The sequence below is a fragment of the Triticum urartu genome, chromosome 3 (genome assembly GCF_003073215.2).
Source record: "Triticum urartu cultivar G1812 chromosome 3, Tu2.1, whole genome shotgun sequence".
Lineage (NCBI taxonomy): Eukaryota > Viridiplantae > Streptophyta > Magnoliopsida > Poales > Poaceae > Triticum > Triticum urartu.
Window position 1 is genome coordinate 308,167,222 of NC_053024.1, and position 8,800 is coordinate 308,176,021.

The 8,800-nt window shown below is 43.6% G+C and overlaps 1 long non-coding RNA gene across 4 annotated transcripts; it reads right to left on the reverse strand.

Moving 5' to 3' along the window:
- Positions 1-2,858: 2,858 nt before the first annotated feature.
- On the reverse strand, positions 2,859-7,767 carry LOC125543886. 4 transcript variants are annotated; one of them, XR_007298990.1, is made up of 5 exons: positions 7,086-7,766; positions 4,986-6,538; positions 4,649-4,727; positions 3,939-4,016; positions 2,859-3,159 (listed from the first exon to the last, which is right to left on the reverse strand). It is a non-coding gene; the product is annotated as an uncharacterized LOC125543886 (long non-coding RNA). The 4 variants fall into 4 exon arrangements; XR_007298992.1 differs by having other exon boundaries at positions 2,929-3,159; positions 6,144-6,538; positions 7,086-7,762; XR_007298991.1 differs by having other exon boundaries at positions 4,649-6,547; positions 7,086-7,767.
- Between the last annotated feature and the right edge of the window lie 1,033 nt (positions 7,768-8,800).

The window sequence follows — 8,800 nt, forward strand, 5'->3', positions numbered from 1 at the left end:
TTTGGCCACTAGAAAAATGCAGAACAAGAACTGCAGTGACTACAATCAAACAACTAAACAAGACAATAAGTAAATAAATAAGCAAGCAACTAACGCTAGCCTATTACGGCTATCACACATATTACATCCAGTGGGCATCAAAGTTCGCCACCAGTGCAAATATAGGGAACAAAGCAACATATATATACACTGGTCGTCAAAATTGGCCACCAGGGCAAATAAACGCGGCAGCAAAACAAGAGGACAACTGAAACAACTTCAGAAGAGCTCAAGAAATGTTATCCTGGGTATCCACCATGCTAGAAGTAAGTTCAGCAAGCTTATTAGCTTTGTCCTGTTTGGCGCTAAAATCCTCCAATGCTTGCTGTTGCACCAGAAAGTATGCATCTGAATGCTCCAGGGACTTCCACAGTCCTTCTGCTTCTTGTCACGGCACAGCTGATCGATGTATTTCAGCTTGTAGTTGAGACTCAAGAAACCGAACTAATTCAAACAGTGAGTTTGAATAGCTTGTGCAAGTAGTAGTGGCCAGTAACTCGAACACTAAACCAAGACAGGACTTTCGGGTTGTCTCACTGTCTTCAAGATAGTCTTCCTTAGCTATTTTATTAGCTTTTTTGGAGACCAACAAGGATATCTCACTATCCTGAACCTTATCTGCATTACTTCCTTTACCATTGCTTAATAAGGCACTCTTCCCCAATATTCTGTCAGCATTCTAAAAGACGAAACAAGGAGACACATAACAGGTTTAGCATGTACTAGTATATGAAACTCATTTCGGTGAACCAGTTCATTAGAAAGGTGGACATGATTAAACTACTAAGTCTTATATTGCCAAGTACTAGTACATAATAAATGCATCAAACAAAAATATATCTATGTCCTATGGTCACTTCATTGTCTTGCCAAATCAAAATAGAGACACGGTTCAAATCATATCAGTTCAAGACAAAGTAGCAGTGAAAGAATACAAAGTGTGGGAAACTACATGGCACAACAAGATTTCAGATGGGTACGGCGGGTCTACATCTACAATAACACTATTGGCTCTGTTGTGATGCTAGTAATGTGCATGATATGAGAAGTCAACTGTATACACAATTGAAATTGAAATCAACAGAGCTATTGACAAGAGAAAACCTGTTAAAGAAACATGCGTGAACATACCGGCTGTGCCAATGGAGTTTCGGTTGGATCCTTCAATTTAAAAATAAGTTTGTATAAGTAAATACAATGATACAAGAGCAAGGCGATATGCATGATAGCAATGGAATCTTAAATTAGAATAGTTGTTCGTCAGGTTTAAGCACTTGTTCTACATGAATAGAGTACAGTAAGACACAAGAATACAATACTTAAAAAATGAGCTCATAGACCTTACCACATTCTTGGTTCGGGAACAGTACAGAACAAGGCGTTCCCAGTCATCGTCCAGTAAATGTGTCTCAGGAGAACATAAGGGTTGATGAGTTTCTTTGCTAGTGAAGTACGTTTTCTTTAGGTAATTCCGATACTGCCACCAAGCATTATTGAAGATAGCAGAGGTATTAGCAGAGGTTACCTCATCATGACTTTCCAAATCGGTCCTTCTCTATAGAGAAAAATGGGAAAATTTGTTGTATTATAACCATCATGGAGGTAGAATGTATGGGAAAAAGAAAAGTAATTTCCATGAATAACATTACTTACACATAACTCCTGGAGAAACACCTGCAACTGGCATTTTTCTTCATCTTCAGTATAATATTTCCAACATGGGAAGATACGCACATAGGATTTAACAACATCAAATGCAATAGATGCTAAACTACGACTGGCTGGTTGTGCTTCCTCCACAGGAAAAGACGTACTAACTGGTGGAGTTGGGGTTCGCCGTGGTAGTACTAGCCCTTTGGGCACTGGAGCTGCCTTACTAACTGCTCTTGTTTGGGAGCTCTGTGGTGGACATGGTGCTGTGCCAATAGGAACTGGGTTACTATCTGCTGGGGTTGAGGTTAGATTGGGTGAAGCTGGTTCTCTGAACATCGCAGTAGGGGTACAATATCCGAGAGTCTGGGTTATGTGTGGTAGGGCTGGTTCCCATGCATGTACAACCGGGGTGCTATCTCCACCAAGCGGTAGCACTGTTTCATTTGAAGACCGTGTTTTCACTCCGCTAGATACTGCCATCACCCACTCCAATTCCAATGGCTGATAAACAGGAAACATAGTTGAATGTACAGACACTGTATGAGAGAAAGATGCAATAGATAGGGTGGAAAAAAGAGGGCATGAAATAGTTGACATGTATATTATTTAACTAAAATGGATAGCATGACATAGCACTACAAGAAATATGGCAACTTGTGACCTTGACTATTGGTCACTGAAAGGTCATTGTTTTTTATTTGCGATCTTTGTGACCAAAAACAGATGGTCAAAAGCTGGCGGTCGTAAACTGAAATTAACGACCTTCTCTGTGAGAAGGTCATGGAATTCCATGACCAAAACAAAAGGTTATTGATTCTATGACCTTCTGTTTTGGTCGCTAGCTTTCTGCCTAGGCCACGTCGGATCCGACGTGGCAATCTGACGTGGCAAAATTGCGACCAATTGAGAAGGTCGTTGATAAGATTCAGCCCAGTCCAATTCGACGCTTTACATGGGCCGAGCCCACTAATACAGCCTTTTTACTATATATTTTTCTGTTAATTTTCCCTAGCTACATGGGCCTAGCCCAACAATTTGGCCTTTTTTATTTTGGGTCATGGCCTTTTTGCGGACCATTTCATTAAGCCTATTTTTCTGGTTTTTCAAAAATGCACAAGGTTCTGATCCACTATAGTCTGGGTCGCAGCATTTTTAGAGCCCAAATATTATTTTGTCAAGTAGAACATTTGGTGTTTTTCATTCACAGACTTCAATTTACACATTTGAACAACAAAATATCAATAAATCTGTCAATTAAATGATTAAATCTAGAGAACATCCAGTCAAATACTCACAAGAGCAAATACACGTATGCACGTCCAACTTCCACATACAATCAAAAACAGATACACAAGGGTGGCACATCGCCAGCTTAATTCCTACAAGGCCGCGGTGGTGGGTATCTACGATGTGCAGGAGAAACGTTCAGGACCTCCTCTTCCTCTTCTTGTCACCTGCGTTCTTGAGCTGCAAGAGGACACAACACCATTAAGCACAGTTGGTCAGACCATATTGACACGAATCACAAATGTTGGCACCTAGTGTATACTATGTAAGTGCTGCTATATTTTCACTAGCAAAACCATCACTACTGTGCATGCATGCTTGGTTTATAAGCTTCATCCATATGGTTGGCACCATCACTGCATATTGTTGCTACCGATGTACACAAGTGTGCACATACACAGCATGCTGCATGCATACGTGCGCGTGCCAGTATAAATCTGCATCTCGATGCTTTTCATTGCTGATCAAGATATTGTAATATTTTAATAATCCACTGCATGCGCCACATAGCTACTCCTACCTAGGTAGCTATACATAGATGTACTAGCAGCCAGCCCAAAGGCTGAGTTGACCAGCAATTCAACATACACTAGCTAGCCATCAAGCTACTGCTATCAAGCTACTGCTATGACCTATCCTTGCAGCAGCAACGACTTTTGTTTGTCAAGCATGTAAAGAAATGCATGCATCTCTAGTAAATATAAATGTAGGCATGCTGCCATTGGCCTGGATCACACTAGAAGAACAATGCTCGCAGCGACCAGCAGATAGATCGACCTAGGTGTGCGCTTCTTTCCAGTCGCCAATTCTAACTGCGATCGACTTGCAAGCTTTACCTACGTGGTCACCATGCAGTAATGGCATGCGCACCAAAAGGAAGAGAAGAAACCAAGCATACAGTTTCATGTCGAAGGACCGACATGCCAGAAGAGATCAGGCAACCGAGGTACAGGTACTACCTGCGCTTGGTGATGATGGCGGCGCCGGAGAAGCACCCTAAAGCGATGGCAGTTCCGACAAACCCTGTCACGAGGATGCTGGTCGCACAAGAGCAACATGCAAGTTATGTCAGTCAACATAAATAGCAAGGATGAGAAACAAATGTGAGCATTGAGCAACAACAAACTAGAACTGTAGGTACATAAATAGCAAGCTATTGTCCAAGTAACAAAACAATCAATCGTACCAATTTTGTAGAACTGTAGGTACACAAATTCAGAACCACCAAAAAAATGAAGGCCTAAAAAGTCCATGAGCAGGCCAAAGTTCAATAAAAATAACCCAGACACAGGGTCCAAACCCCACCGTGAAGGGCCCAGGTACAAACTGTCAATATAGGTAGCATCAATTAAAATACTATAATGATAGCGGCCCATCCAAACAGCAGACAATGTTGGAAAAAGGAGGGTCTGAGGAGAACAATAGACTAATCCAGAAGCAGAATTTGGCACCTACACAACCTAACTAATAATGCTTGCAAGAACAACTAGACAATGATGGATAAGGACATATAATCTGCAGATATCCAATAATCCAATCACAGGCATTCACAAACAGTACATGTCACACTCCCATGACATATGGTTTTGTTACCACAGGGTTTCCTCATAAACTATTCTCTACAAGACAGGGACATTTGCAGCAACAATAAAAGCAAATTCGTGTTTACCTTGGGTCAAAGTCTATGGGGAGCTCAATCAGAGGTCCAACATAAGCCCCATCCAGGAGGGCTCACATAGCTCTTTATGCTGTATCAGAATTAACACATATTTTAGATGACAGAAATAGAATCCTGAACACACCAGTAATAATCGACTTCTGACTAACAACGGCAAACATATTCATGCACAAGCAATTTTATAGCAGGATGAAAAATCTATGTGCAGAATTCATGAATGAAATTATACTAGTAGCACAAAGGACCCTCACAGACATTTGTAATAGTATGCAAAGGTAAATAGAGTTCCAAGCAGACAATGTATTCCAGTTATTAAACAGATGCTCACCAAGATAATCAGTACAGTGGTGAACCAAACACTGTAATAATCCAAAGCCGATACTAATATGCAGCAGGAACCTCCCTACTTTTGTGATATAAAACTAATATCAGACCAATTTTGTACCAAGTTGTACATAATCAGTGACGTACAGCATGGGAATGTCCAACAGTTAGTTGTTAAAAATGTTCAACAACCTTTTAGTTAACTATAAGAGGGCTTGTAAGCTTTCCAAACTATTAATTGACACAACCCAAAATTGTATAACGAGATCACATTTTTATTATATGACAAAAAGTTAACTAAGGCCAACAAAATAGTAAGGATCAGTGAAATATTAACATTGACACGTTTACATATTGTGGATGTGGACCTCGACATCATCAAGGAGCAGGGGTTAATAATGGACAGGTTTAATCTAGACATCTACTAGTTAAATCAACTTGATTAGCATCCGAGCTCTATACTGTTTACCACTCACTCAGACTCAGCGGCACCTACTTACCAGTCCTAAATTGACAAGAGAATGCAGTTGGATTTGCTGTGGAGCATGTGTGTGTAATACGTACTAGTAACGAAATGAACTGTCGATTGGAAAATTCCCCGTCGACGGGTGAGAGCTGAGAAGATGATTTTGCATGGGAGGGAGTGGAGTGGTGAAAAGTGTATAGTGTTGGTCATATTTCTGGCTTTGGCATAGCAGAACACAAACTAAATAAAAATGACTTAGTTCACCCACTTGAATAAGAATAGCAAGTCATGAAACTACTAGCGCCAACACACAGATAATGTGTATAGAAATGGTAGCTAGAAACTGACCCAGTACCACGTGAATGATATTTATAGATGATTCATGAAACGAATATGCCCCCCTGAATACTTATTAATAGGACTTAAAAGTGTATAAGAATTCACCTTCTATTACTCCCTCCGTCCCATAATGTAAGTCATTTTTGCAAGTAATGTTAGCTTGCACAAACGTCTTATATTGTCGGATGGAGGGAGAATGTGACAAGAAGGTAACTAACGCCAACAGAGCAACAAGGACTAGTGCAATATTAACATTGACACATTTTATATCCCATGGAGATAAACACCATCAAGAAACATGGGTTAGTTAATAATGGACAGGTTTTAACTAGTTAAATCAGCGTCCAAACTCTATACTGGGTTCCACTTGGACGGTGTTGGCGCCAGCCGGCGGCGCTTGGTCCAGCAGGGGCAGCAGCAACACATGCAGAGGCACCAGCCGCTGGCATAGGCGGCGAGGATGACCTGGTTGATGAACACCAGGAACACCCCCAGGATGCCGAGATCCGTCGCCGGCGGGCTCCGGTACATGCAGTTCGTCCCGTTGTACCGCACAGACTAACATATACTTAGTTAGCACAGATCTATCGAATTGATGAAAAGAGAATTGTGATGTTCGATCTTGGATCCATGCCTCGGAGCTGTAGTTGTTGGCGACGAAGACGAGGGTGACCGCGACGGAGCCCAGAAAGCCCAGGACCATGCACACCAGCACCGCATCTTTCTCCATGTTGCCCGTTCTCCTTTTTCTTCTGGATGAACTATTAGCAGTTAGAATCACATTGGACTGTTTTACACAGATGTATAAAAACAGGGTCTTATAAATGTGCAAAAGGTCTTATAAATGCTTGTCATGTACAGGGCACAAAATTTGTATTCCGAAAAGTTGTTGACTGAATCGTACCTTGTCGACCTCGTGCATTGAACTATAGAAGTCAAGCTTGGCCGAGCTCTATTTCTACTTTTGTACAGAATTTTTGGGCATTTGTATAGACACCTTATTCCATCAGTTAAGTGACTCACCGAACACTTGCTTGTACCCCTAACAGGACATAACTGAATTTTCCATGTCCCCCTAACAGGACATAACTGAAAGAGCCCTTGCAAGATTAATGTCCACATCATGGTGAAAGCCAGGCAAAGCTACCGTACGCATAGTGATTACCTTAACAAGAGGTCATATAGCAACAAGTAAAACACAGATGATCCCCTGAACATCAAACAATCCTCAGGTGTTGTTGTTCTATACACCCAACCTACAACAGCAGTAGTTCTACCAGATGGAGTCAGTTGTCTCACCTAGAGAAGCTCACCCGGAGCGAAGTTGAGGAGGGCTGGGGAAGGAGCAGCTGGATGCAGGTCGGGGACGTTGTCGAGGAAAGACGCAGGCAGAAGGAGCAGCACAACCGGCCTTGAGGTCCAGCGCGTCGACGACCTGCCTGTCGTCGGGTGCCCTTGCGGAGATGCTAGAGGAGGAGGCTGGTGAAGCAGCAAACGACCGGGATCGACTGCTAGGGTGGAGTACAACAAACATGGCCGTCCCCTCCTCCGAGGAGACGATGGATCCCTCCCTACAGCGCGAGGTGGACGACGGCCTTCCGAGGATCCAGCTCGACGGAGCGGCGCGCAATGAAGCACGCGCGCGGTGGCGAGCCAGCCGACCGCGACGCCGAGGCTGCAGGGCGGCGGTGCATCTGTCGACAGTGAGATTCGGCAGTGCCCTGGATCTCCTGCGGGAGGTGCAGAACGATGGGCTGCGCGCGGATCTGGCGTCGTCGGGCTCGGATGAATGGGCGGCGAGATAGGAGGATAGGAGGGACGATGGGCGGCACGCGCTCGGAAGGAGTGGTGCTGGTGGCGGCGCGAGGGAGAGGTGGCGGCGGCGATCTGGAAGGGGAGGAGGAGACTCTCGCTCGCTCTCTCTCTCCACGCATGGCTGGGTGGGTGGGACACAACGCGTGGGTGGGTTGGTGGATGGATGGATGTGGGATGAAAAGATGGATGGATGGATGTGTGCCATGTCAACGATCCATGGCACATATGTTTCCACCAATATTAATTAAGCTTATGCAATTGGTTTTTTTTCTTTTGTTTCTCTTACATATTTTCTCACTAATGTAAATAACCTATCCAATATTAATTGCAAAAGGGCACCACTTCATTTTTGAAAAACATTATACCATATTGACTAACTCGGGGAGGTTTTGTTGCAACTCCGGCGACCCCTGACAATATTACATCACAACACTGGCGGCCTGACAATGCTTCATTGCAACTCGGTCGGTCCCGACAATGTTGGATCACAACACCGGCAGTCCGCGGCGATGCTATGTTGCATTACCGGTGACTATTGCAGCACCACCTTCTGCTGCAACCCCCGGCGGCCTTGCGACACCATTGTCGTGTGCATGACCGGTGGCCACTACCCGGCAGCCTGCGGCGCCACGCATCACTGCCCCACACCATGAGCTTCAACGCCCCTCACATCAACAAATCTTCACCACCGTCGACGAACCGCAGCCATCACAGCTGTGGCATCTTCGCCGACCGGGGGGAGAGGGCACAGACTTAGGAGAGGTTATGATGGACAGAGGACATGAAGGTTGCAGAGGGGAATAGAGAGAGAGGAGCAAGATTATCCCCCGATTCAAAAGGACGAAGAGGACAAATAACAAACCTGGACTACGATAACTATCTTAAAAAAGTGTTCACGGCTTAAATGTCTGATGTTATGGCCACATTCATGGCATGGTTTGTTCAGATGATCTCAAATTTTGCACAAGTATGCATCTTGAAATTCCGAACAATGTTTCCTAAGGGAGTTTTCATTTTCTTTGCACGGAAAATTCATTTCCATTTTCCGAGTGCCCGTAATGAGTTTTTTTTGTGAAGGACCTACCATATATTTGTTGCAAAATTGAACGAAATAAATATTAGAAAATACTAGGCCATAATTAATTCACAATTGAGCAAATGGTTGGGTGTCAAAAGTTTTTATCCACCTCTCGTGAAAA